This window comes from Rana temporaria, chromosome 2 (genome assembly GCF_905171775.1).
Source record: "Rana temporaria chromosome 2, aRanTem1.1, whole genome shotgun sequence".
Taxonomy (NCBI): Eukaryota; Metazoa; Chordata; class Amphibia; order Anura; family Ranidae; genus Rana; species Rana temporaria.
Window position 1 is genome coordinate 460,303,043 of NC_053490.1, and position 12,201 is coordinate 460,315,243.

General features: G+C 41.0%; 1 protein-coding gene across 6 annotated transcripts in view; it reads left to right on the top strand.

The window, feature by feature from the left end:
* SPECC1 (sperm antigen with calponin homology and coiled-coil domains 1) overlaps positions 1-12,201 on the top strand; it is a 502,835-nt gene that overhangs the window by 299,636 nt on the left and 190,998 nt on the right. The gene's annotated exons all lie outside the window — the stretch shown is intronic.

Here is a 12,201-nt window from a genome sequence, read left to right on the forward strand (position 1 = left end):
GCAGTAGTAGTCAATGCTTTTACAGTGATCGCCGCTGTCTTCCAGGTCCTGTGCCAACTAGATGCCCCTCTGTATAGTGAGCATGGGGGGACACTCTCGGCATGGGGGGCTGTTCACAGAACACCTTGCATTTTTTCTCAGCTAATACAAGGTGTTCCCTAATTGGATAAGGTGGAGAGGTGACGTCACAAACTCTACCTTGTCCATCCCGAGAATGCTTTGCATTTATTGAGAAAAATCCAAGGATTTCTGACGGTGGCGCTCATGCAGAGCAAGATACCCTTGGGTTCACCTTGCAGAATAAAATAGAAAAATAGCCAGCAACTCCAATCCATAAGAAATATTTATTGTCTGTTTGTTTATTTGTTTTCCCATATGCGCCAATAAATATTTCTTATGGATTGCAGTTGCTGGCTATTTTTCTATTTTATCTACCTATTTGGGTGTTTGGAGCACACCGCTGCCTGAGCACCCACCTGTGGACTCCGCCCTGCCTATTGGTATTCAGAGCGCTGCAATATAAAGAAAAAATTATAAAGAAAAAATTAACTAAACCCGCGCTATGGTGATGTATCTAAACACTAAGCGAATAATTAGGGCTGCTGCTAAAGTATAAGGGTAAATACCCCAAAGGTTTGAAACAAGAAATTAAATTAGCGCTGCTCGTATCAATTACAATATAAACATGCTCAATACCAGTATAGTGCAAAAAAACTGCAATCAATGCAGTCCATAAAAACATAAAATGTTGAGCGGGTGACAAGGTGACCTGGGTCCCCACTCACCAGATGGAAATGGTATATAAAAAAAAGATGAATCATGCTGAGATTGCTGCCTTGGTGTCCACACAGCCTTCACAGATAGCTTTAAGCTTGATGTAAGTGTAATGATTTTAAAATGTTCCTAAATAAATAGCAGTATTGCACTATATGCTCTCTCCTCCGTCTTTGTTGGAACTATACCATTATGGATTGTTGCTGATCGAGTGAGCCTGAGGGACCTTGATTATCAGGAGGAGGCCAGAAGACACCTACATTCCAAGGCCAATTCCGTGGAAGGACATCACCACCTCAATACAGGCACATATACCATATCCATCTGGTGAGTGGGGACTCAAGAGGGGAACACGGACAGTCATCTGAATTTTTGATTTTAAAGTTGTCACGGAAAGTCACCTGAATATTTGACCTTGTCACCGGCTCAACATTTTTTTTTTTTTGGACTTCATTGATTGCAGTTATTTTGCACTATACTGGTGTTGAGCACGTTTTTATATTGTAATTTAAAGGAGCGGTGCTAATTTAATTTCTTGTTTCATTCAGAGCGCTGCACCTTTCTGTTTGTTCACCTTGCAGAAGGTCTGCTGTTCAGTACTGGACCCAGAAAACCGCAGGGATTACTATAGTAGCAGCGCCAACTTTAGCAATTCTCTGCTTCCACAGTGGCCCCACAGGGATGGCATATGCATACTTATTTTGGATCAAAATGGACCATTGTAAAAATTTTTAAAAAAAATGTATACCTGGAATTCAGCTTTAAGATCTCTAAATATAACCATAATGGATCGGTCTCATTTTTTGTAGCTGAGGGGTTAAGTGATCTAAATTATAAATTCACAATTATGTTGTGTCTCTTCCTATTATTATGCTTTAAATCAAGCATTTCACAAGGTCAAAAAACATTAAATTAGCAACTGCTTCTAAAAGTATCTAATAATAGTGGGAAGTGAGTGAAGATTTCATATACCGCCTGGTGGAGAAGTAAGTATTCTGATGCTTATTTTACAGAGGACCTCCTTGTTTAACTTTTTTCTACTTTAATGTTAGAAATAGCAGCAATCGTACTGCGGTATCTTTAGCAATCAGTGAGAATTCTTTCTTTCTTGTGTCTATACTAGTCTGGTAGAACTGAAATCTGACTTTGGGTTATGTTTGCTGGGACAACCTGTGGCACACATTTGGTGAGCGATTATTTTTATTTTTTCTTTCCTGCAGCAGCGCAACACTCCCTTCTCCACATGCTTGAAAAGCAGATTATTTTTTTATTTTTTTTAATACTTTATTATTATTTTTTTTAAGAAAATTTTGTTCCACCCTGCCTCTATTCTCTCCTAGGCGAGAAAAGGGTCAGTTTTGCTCCAGTAGCTCTCTGGGTTTATCTACATCAAATGTTTATTTATTACAGGTACTTATATAGTGCCAACAATTTACGCAGTGCTTTACATATATATTGTACAGTCACATCAGTCCCTGGCCTCAAGGAGCCCACAATCGAAGGTCCCTATCTCACATTCATACACCTAGGGCCAGTGTAGACAGGGGCCAATTAACCAGCATGTCTTTGGAGTGTGGTAGGAAACCAGAGTAACCAGCGGTACAGGGAGAACATGCAAACTCCAGGTTGTGCTGTGGTTGGGATTCGATCCCTCAACGTTTGTACTGCCAAGCGGAAATGATAATGCTTAGCCACTGTGCTGCCCAATAATCCCAGGAGGCATCAGCTTCCACCCAGCACTTGGAGGGGGAAGGACCAGGTGGCACATTATCAGGGAGCTAGCTGAAAGAACTTGGTAGAGATAGCCGGCTCCTTATGATATAAGGAAAAAGGGTGGCACCGCAGGACCTAGTGTGGTGGCAGAGCATGGAGCCATCAGCAAGACAATGCTGGATTCTCTGGGCATGCAAGTATGTTAATGGAGCATAACCAGCAAAAAAAGGTAAGGGGGTTGAGTTTAAATGCAAAATAACCCCAGGATAGGTGGGGTTGAAGTACCTCTTTAACCTGGTTCTATCACTGGTTCTAATCCATGCATTGGGGAACTTATCGTACCTCATTGTTGTTTGCCGCCATCTTATTAAAGTCATGTAAGTAAAAAGAAAACTTCTGGCATGTTGCTGTTGTGGATTGCAGCAGTAAATGGAGCCATGTGTACAATAATTTTTAGGGTCACGTGTCCATTCTCACTCACATTCATGTAACGTTGAGTATAAAGTGAAAGGAAGTCATAAAATGTAACATGGGGAGTTGAAACCACAATAATGCTGAATGCTGAGTTTGGCTAAGGTTTATTTCATCTTGTAATCCAGGTGTTCGTTCTGAGACAGCTCTGCTTATACCAGACCAGAAATCAATGTGTGGGGCATGTCTGTAGTGATCCCAGTCCCAGGGGCTGGTCAGTAAGTGCTGCGGGTCAGCCAGGGGAAGAAAACAGGAAGTGGTGGGCAGCTGGCTTTGGTTGACTAGAAGATCAGTGCCAAACACGGCACCCCCTGATGTTACAGGGTCACTGAGCTCCAGATGTGTATGGAAGTTTATGAGGTGAGTCGAATACAGTAGAATGGTTTTCCTAATGTACTGGAGCCTTGAGGGAATTGGTAGAATTATTTAATTTTGAGATTTAATGGGAACCTGCTGTACAATTTCAAATTTTTTATTTATTTTTCCTTTTTTTTATGCCTCAGTCCAATTTTCCTCTCCCTGTGGAAGTCTACACACAGACCTTGAGTGGACTGTTCTACTAAGCCAATATAACACATATTATAGAAAATAGTATTAATTGGTGAAAAGCTGAAGTGTTACCAGACCTGTAAAAAGTCTGCAAACACTTGTGTAGGACTACAAACAACACAAGGTTTGCTGCTGCAAGGGAACCAGCTCTGCATACTCCAAAGCACTGGGTGTCTTTTAGACCTCACAGGGCCCCAATACATTAAATCTAGGGCTGTTACTGATCAAAAAATTTGTGTTTGATTAATCGTTTTTTTTTTTTTTTTTTTTATCGATTAATTGACTAATTTAGATTAATTATACCGCACATACAGATCCAACTACTTTTAGCTGATCTCCTCCTTGCAGGCTGATTCCCGGTGCAGCTACCAACCACTGGAAAATGGATAGCAGGATACAAAAAACACACAAAGGCAGCGCTCGATGGGAATAGCATTAAAACTTATATAGTCTTCAAGTAGGTAACCAAATAAATATTGCATGGAGATAAAATCGATGTAGCTACATAAACTGTAAAAATGGTGCGAGTAATACCAAACGATACCAAAAGCAGTCATAAAAACATGTAGCTAAGTATGATACTGGTATAAAAATGTGTACAACGATACCACTGCTGAATCCAGATGAGGAGAGGTTAACATCAGTCTGTCGGCATGTAGATGTCCCGTGAAGGGAACTATCACAACTCCCAGTGGATGGTTGTAAAATCCCAGGTTGATAGAGGGAAGTGATAGAGGGAAGTGTAACAGCCCTTGCGTGTGGCAGATAGTAAGGTCCCGCCGGCGGAGAGGTGAGTACCAATCAAAAGAATTTTAATCGATCAAAAAGATTTTGATCGATCAAAAATTTTTAAGATTAATTGATTAATTAAAAGTTAATTTGCACAGCCCTAATTAAATCGTTTGTTAACCCCCCCCCCCCAAAAAAAATACAGATCCTGTTCCCTTAAAGCAGGGATATGCAATTAGCGGACCTCCAGCTGTTGCAAAACTACAAGTCCCATCATGCCTCTGCGTGTCATGCTTGTGGCTGTCAGTCTTGATATGCCTCATGGGACTTGTAGTTCTGCAACAGCTGGAGGTCCACTAATTGCATATCCCTGCCTTAAAGCATGTTATACAGCACAGTGCTTGTGCTGTGTAATTTAGCACCCTGTAACACCTGTAATACCTGGCTGATCCTGCCTGGCAATGCCCTCCCATCTACAAATGGACCACGATAATCATGGCTGCGATAATCATGGCTGATGAGTCTCTGACATTGTGGTCTGTTTGCGTGCCTCCGTCATCCATAGCCTGCTATTCTGTGTCTGTCTTCTCTGTCCTCCTCCCCCTCCCCTCTCTGCTCGTACAATGTACCCGCCCCCCCTCCATTCCTGCTGCTCTAACTGCTTTCATATCTTCTCTTATATCATCCCATCCTCTCTGCACCATTATAAGAGGTTTCCCTGTGCCTGTGTTCTGTAAAAATACTGCACAATTCTATCTGTATGAGCTCCGCTCGTGGCGCTCAGCTGATTGTCGGCGGCTCGGTGCTCTGTCTCTCCATCTCCTCTCCAGCTTACGTCAGCGGGAGGGCTCAGCCCCACCCATTGAAGCTATGAGCCGGAGACAGAACAGAGGAGAGAAATCAGCTAAGCTTCTAGAGAGGAGCTCATACAAGTAGAATCCTGCAATTTTTTTTTTTTTTTTTTTAACAAAACACAGGTACAGAGAAACTTCTTAGGCTTCATTTCCACTGACGTTTTTACAGCCACTTTTCTGAGTGTTTTTTACAGCTTAAAAACGCCTGTCCATGTTATTCTATGGCATCATGCCCACATAGGCGTTTTTGAGCTGCAAATGGCATAGGCGTTTTTGAGCTGTAAAAAAAACGCAGGACCAGGGCGTTCTGAAGCTCCAGAGTAGAGCTGTAAAAACGCCAGACGTTAAACGCGTGAAAACGCTCAAAAACGCTACCGCGGCATTTTTAAAGCTGCAGCTCACACATTTTTTACAAAATAAACATGGACAGGCGTTTTTAAGCTGTAAAAAAGGCTAACAACAGTGGCTGTAAAAACGCCAGTGGAAATGAAGCCTTATAATGGTGCAGAGAGGATGGAACTATGTAATAGAAGTGGGTTAACAACTGCTTTAACTTGCCGACCACCCGCCGTCATTATACTGCAGCAGGTCGGCGCGAACCATCGTAGCTGTACGTTGGCCTCTTAAGCGGGATAGCAGGCGCGTGCGGGGGTGCCAATGATCGTGACCGGCCGTCGTGATGACAGCCAGACATGAGCAATCGCAGGCACGAGAGGCAGAACAGGGACGTGTGTGTGTAAACGCACACATCCCAGTTCTATAAAGGAGAGAGAGATTGTGAGTTCCTACAAGCTGGGAATGATGATGTGTTATCTCCTATAGTCAGTCCCATCAGTTAGAACACACACATAGGGAACACAGTTAATCCCTTGATCGCCCCCTAGTGTTAACCCCTTCCCTGCCAGTGACATTTACACAGTAGTCGGTGTGCATGTTTTTATAGCTCTGATCTCTGTATAAATGCCAAAGGTCCCAAAAATGTGTCAAAAGTGGCCGATATGTCCGCCATAATGTTGCAGCCCGAATTAAAAATCGCAGATCACTGCCATTACTAGTAAAAAAAAAAATAATAAAAATGCCACTGATCTATCCCCTATTTGGTATTGACGCTATAACTTTTGCGCAAACCAATCAATATACGCATTTTGCAATTTTTATTACCAAAAATATGTAGAAGAATACAGGGACGTACGAAACTGCATATTGGGATGATTGGATTATTGGCTATAATACTGAGAATGCTCACTAGATGTCAGTGTACAACAGTCATTACCATATATATGTGTATAAAGTGCACTGACATCTAGTGTGAGTTCCCAGTATTGCAGCCAATAATCCAATCATTCCCATCATCCCAATATGCAGTTTAGTATGTCCCAAAAATACATATCGGCCTAAACTTTTTTTTTTTTTTTTTTTTTTTTGTAAATTTGGATATTTATTACAGCAAAAAGTTTTATTTTCAAACTTGTCGCGCTTTGGGAGAAATCATGAGCTATAGGAGAAAAAGAAGCACTAAACCAGTAGTTGAGCATCCAAGTATATCCATTTTAACTTAAGCAGACATTTATGATAAATTAAATATACTAATGCCGCGTACACACGGTCGTTTTTTGTCTTGTAAAAAACGTTGTTTTTCCTCATGAAAAAAACTACGTTTTTCAAACTTCATTTTAAAAAACTACGTTGCCTACACACCATCGTTTTTTCAAAATGCTCTAGCAAAGCGTGTTTACGTTCAGGCTTGTACGGCGGCACTCTGTTCCATTCAAGCTCGCGTCATAACTTGCTTCTGAGCATGCACAGGTTTAAAAACGTTGTTTTAGCCCACACACGATCATTTTTTATGACACAAAAACAACGTTTTGAAAAACAACATAAAAAATTGAAGCATGTTCGAATTTTTTTTGTCGTTTTTCAGAAGACATGAAACAACGTTTTCCCCACACACGGTCATTTTAAATGACGTTTTTAAAAATAGCGTTTTTTTCCATCACAAAAAACGACCGTGTGTACGCGGCATTAGACTCTCAACTGTTGGATTAGTGCTCTTCCTTTGAAGATCTTCACTGTCGGGTCCTCCATGTCTATTTCCATTTTTCCATACTCCGGAGTCCAATGGAAAGTCTCTATATTCCAGAGTACAAGTTTTCCATTGGAATGGATCTAGGTGGCATGAAGATTAGTACCCAACAGTGAAGACCTTCCAGAACAGTTTCTTGCAGCACCCCATCAGGCTCCACAGCAAAGATCTCAGCAGAATAGAGGAATGTGAGTGTTGCTTGCTCAGGGGTGTTAAAGGAGGGTATCAAGACCCACTAAGTGTATGTTGGAACTTACACAGGGCTTATTTATTTTGCTGGTATCAGTGAACAAATTGAGGCGGCACAAAGGGAAGGCAAGTATAAAATAATAATGGGGACAACGTTAAAGTAAACCTGTAATGTTCAAAGCTATGGTGCTGCTGGATCCCCCCCCCCCCCCAAAAAAAAAAGATAAGGCTAAAGGAGAGAGGTGGAAAATTGTAAAACGTCACTGAAGGTGATGGATGCTGCTCCTTGGACCAGGTCCTGAGTAAACCTAATGCACATATGTAGGCTAACAAGAGCGGACGCCATCATCTCTAAAGCTGTGTTCACGCGATCGTTTTTTCCGATGAAAAAAGTCAGATGGACTTTTTTCATCGGACAAACCGATCGAGTGTGGGCTTCATCGGTCTTTTTTTCCCATCGGTGTAAAAAAATAGAACATGTCTTAAATATTTCCGATGGAGAAAAAAAAAGATAGGAAAATCCGATCATCTGTGTGGAACTCCATCATCGTGCTCGAAAGCAGTGAACTTTTTTCGGCTCGTCGTAGTGTTTTACGTCACCGCGTTTTGGCACGGTCGGAATTTAGTCCTGATAGTGTGTATGCAAGACTGATGAAAGTCAGCTTCATCGGAATTCAGATGAAAATTCCATTGGATTTTATTCCATCAGAAATCCGATCATGTGTACGCGGCTTAAGTGTAAGCTGTTTACTTAATCTTGATATTATGTTAATGACATCGCTGCTTAATGAATGGAATTGGCATGTAATCCATGTGAATGAAGTCATGTATAGGGCAGCAGAGGTTGGAAGGCAAGTGGCTTGTGGATGCAGAAGTTGGCCGGGTAATGGCTGGATGGAGGGAGGGAGAAGAGGAACCACTGTGATACTTGGAGCTGGAACCCAAGCTCTTGGGCCAGGCTTGACATCTTGCTGACCAGCTCCAAGCATCACAGCGGCTTCTCTTCTCCTTTCATTTAGCCGCTTCCCAGCTCCAAGCATCACAGTGGCTTCTCTTCTCCTTTCATTTAGCCGCTGCTCCATACTAGAAGACTTCATTCACACGAATGACATGTGGATTGCATTTTTTATCCAGCAAGTGCATTACTTAATCTTGATTTTGAGGTAATAGTTTACACTTAGATAGTGGCGCCCTCTCTCGTTTTAGTTAAAGTAAGCCTGTGCCTTTTGCCCTTTTTGGGAAAAGGCACAGGTTTTCTTTCCTGCTCTTTTTAGATTTTACCGAAGTTTGGTTCAAGTTGTTGCCTGCAATTTTTTAGTTTGACATTTTTGTGCAAGTATGTAGCAAAATTTTGAAGACCAATATTATATACAATATTATTAATAATTCTGATTAGGTGAGTGTAAAGCAGCTGCTTATCTTACCACAAGTGTTAAATGTTTCCGTCATGTGACATGCAGATTGTCTGGCACTGGTTGCATCCTGGTGAGCACATTGTGATGAACATATACTGATACATGATGTAATGCTCTAACCCCTGGGCTCTACATATTTGAGTCTGTTCCACATGTCCTGATGGACACACCTTAATGTTAATGTGCAGAATCTGCAAAGCCTGTGGTATTGTTAATCTTCAAGTTGTCAGAATGAGTCGTCCTCATCCTGTTTTGCACTGGTACATTCTTTTCTGTCTATGAATGTAGAAATTATTCAATAAGCGGTTCTGCCAGGACTGCATATCCAGCCTGATAGTCACAGGGCCTAATGATTTATTGAAGCTTGCTGCAAAACATAAAAAAAACACGCATACATTTTTATATTTTTTTTTAATGTCTTGCTTTTTGTACCTTTTTTTTTTTTTTTATTGCATCTCAGCTCAGAATCCTCACAGCGGGCTGAAGATCTGGTCCGCTGCTGTCTGTGTGAGAGCAGGGGTCTATTAGCAGCAGGCCTACACACCCTCTGAACAGTCACAGCTACTACTCTTCAGTCAGCAGGAGTGTGAGCGCTGGGGTGCAATTAAAGGGGGGAAAAGTGATGCAAAGGACACACTGAGAAAATACAATGAAAAATACAGATTTTTAAGTGATCATAATATAGTCTTAATAGAAAAAGGACGGTGACACAGCGCCAAAGATCGATAATGGGGGGGTGGTTGGTGAATACTGGATCGCAGTACACCTCACCTCTGGCCACATGCAGTATTGAATGATATAGAAGTCAATGTGGAACAAATTATTTTCATTTCTATTGATTCCTATGGGGAAACTCACTTTGATATGCAAGTGTTTTGGATTACGAGCATTCTCCTGGAACGCATTATGCTCATAATCCAAGGTTCCACTGTTTTATGTTATCACATAGTTGAGGATCAGCATTTCCTTCCTTTTTGTCTTTGAATAATATAATCTAATCATTTAGTACACAGCTTTCGAGAGCCAATCACAATAGTTCATGCGAAAATTCTCTGAAGGGACAAACGCGACAATTTTAATAGTACGATACGGTATCTAATCTGTGTATGGTATGCGTCCAAAAAAATAATTTGGAAAAACATAACTACGCATGCTTAGAAAAAAAAGAATACAGTACAATACACATGGGAATTTTTCTTACTTTAGTAACCGATCGTTTTTCCATATGAGACTAGCATGCAAAAAAAATAAACGATCGTGTGTATGAGGCTCGAGACTTCTAATACTTGCTGGTTTTATGTACCCTCCATTGGATTGTTTTGCAGCAAGCTACAATCATTGAGCTTTAATGAGTACCTGTACTGGACCTAAACATATATCAAGGATTTAAGGTTTAAGGATAACTTCTCATACATTTATGCTGCTTGATTACCGGTAGTGCTCAGTACGTTTTGCAAAAAAGCCCACTTACATGTTTACATTTTCATAAAGTCAAAACCTGCCAGATTTTACTTTCGCCACATGTGTCCCATTGCTGAGATTTCCCCACACTTCCTGTTCCATAGCCAAACAGGAAGTGAGAGGAAACCCCTGCACATTAAAGTAATTACTAGTGTTCCCATTGGAAGATTTCCCCTCTTTTCTGGGAACATCCTAAAATTTAGTATTTTCTTTTACTTTCACTTTCAATGATAATGGTAAACAGGACAAATAGAGAGGGTGAATCTCTCTAACGGGGCCACAGACAGCAATAAACACTGACGGGTTCTAATCCTTCTCCATTCTATACAAAAACAAAAAGTGGGTGGCGGCTGCAGCACTGGGAACATGTTGCACGTTCCACCCTAAAATCGGGTGTAACATGTTCCCAAAGGTGAACCTATCCTTTAAGTGAATTAATTGAAAGCTTTCTCTATCCTTTTGCTTCAGTAAAGGGAAATATAATATAGTCACGCCCGCCCCAGATTTTTTTTCTGATTTGATTTACTTTCTCCAATGCAGATACAGTGCCTTGAAAAAGTATACATTTTCCACATTTTCTCATGTTTCAAGCGAAAACGTAAATGTATTTTATTGGGATTTTATATGCTAGACCAACAAAAAGTGGCACATAATTGTGTAGTGGATGGAAAATGATAAATGGTTTTCAAAATGTTTTACAGATAAATATCTGAAAACTGTGGCGGGCGTTTGTATTTAGCCCCCTTTGTTCGGATACCCCTTACTAAAATCTAGTGGAACCAATTGCCTTCAGAAGTCACCTAATTGGTAAATAGAGTCCACCTGTGTGTAATTTAATCTTAGTATACATACAGCTGTTCTCTGAAGCCCTCAGTTTTTTTGGAGAACATTCGTAAACAAACGCCGCCATCAAGGCCAAAAAAATAAACCAGAAGAGTTTTGAACATTTCACGGAGCACTGTTCAATCCATCATGTGAAAATGGAAAGAGTATGGCACAACTTCAAACCTATCAAGACATGGTTGTCCCCCTAAACTGACATTCCAGGCTATTATTATTATTATTATTATTATTATTATTATTGTACAGGATTTATATAGTGCCAACAGCGCTTTACAACATTGGGGAAGACAGTACAATGACAATAAAATTCAATACAGGAGGGATCAGAGGGCCCTGCTCGTTGGAGCTTACAATCTAGAAAGGAGAGCATTAATCAGAGAAGCAGCCAAGAGGCCAATGGTAACTCTGGATGAGCTGCAAAGATCCACAGCTCAGGTGGGAGAATCTGTCCACAGGACAACTATTGGTCGTGCACTCAACAAATTTGGCCTTTATGGAAGAGTGACAAGAAGAAAGCCATAAAAAGTATTGTTTGCAGTTTGTGAGAAGCCATGCGGGGGACACAGCAAACATGTGAAAGAAGGTGTTCAGGTGAGATGAGACTAAAATGTTACTTTGTGGCCTAAAAGCAAAACCCTATGTGTGGTGGAAACGAACATCACCCTGAACACACTATCCCCTCCGTGAAACGTGGTGGCAGCATCATGTTGTGGGGATGCTTTTCTTCAGCAGGGACAGGGAAGCTGGTCAGAGTTGATGGAAAGATGGATGGAGCCAAATACAGGGCAATCTTAGAAACCATGTTTTAGAGTCTGCAAAAGACTTGAGACTGGGACAGAGATTCACCTTCCAGCAGGACAATGACCCTAAACATACAGCCAGAGCTACAATGGAATGGTTTAGATCAAAGTATAGTCATGTGTTAAAATTGCACAGTCAGTCCAGACCTAAATCCAATTGAGAATCTGTGGTAAGGCTTGAAAATTGCTTTTCAGATGCTCGCCGTCCAATCTGACAGCTTGAGCTATTTTGCAAATTGGGATGGGCAAAAATTTCACTTTAGATATGAGACATAACCAAAAAGACTTTCAGCTGTAATTGCAGTGAAAGGTGGTTCTTC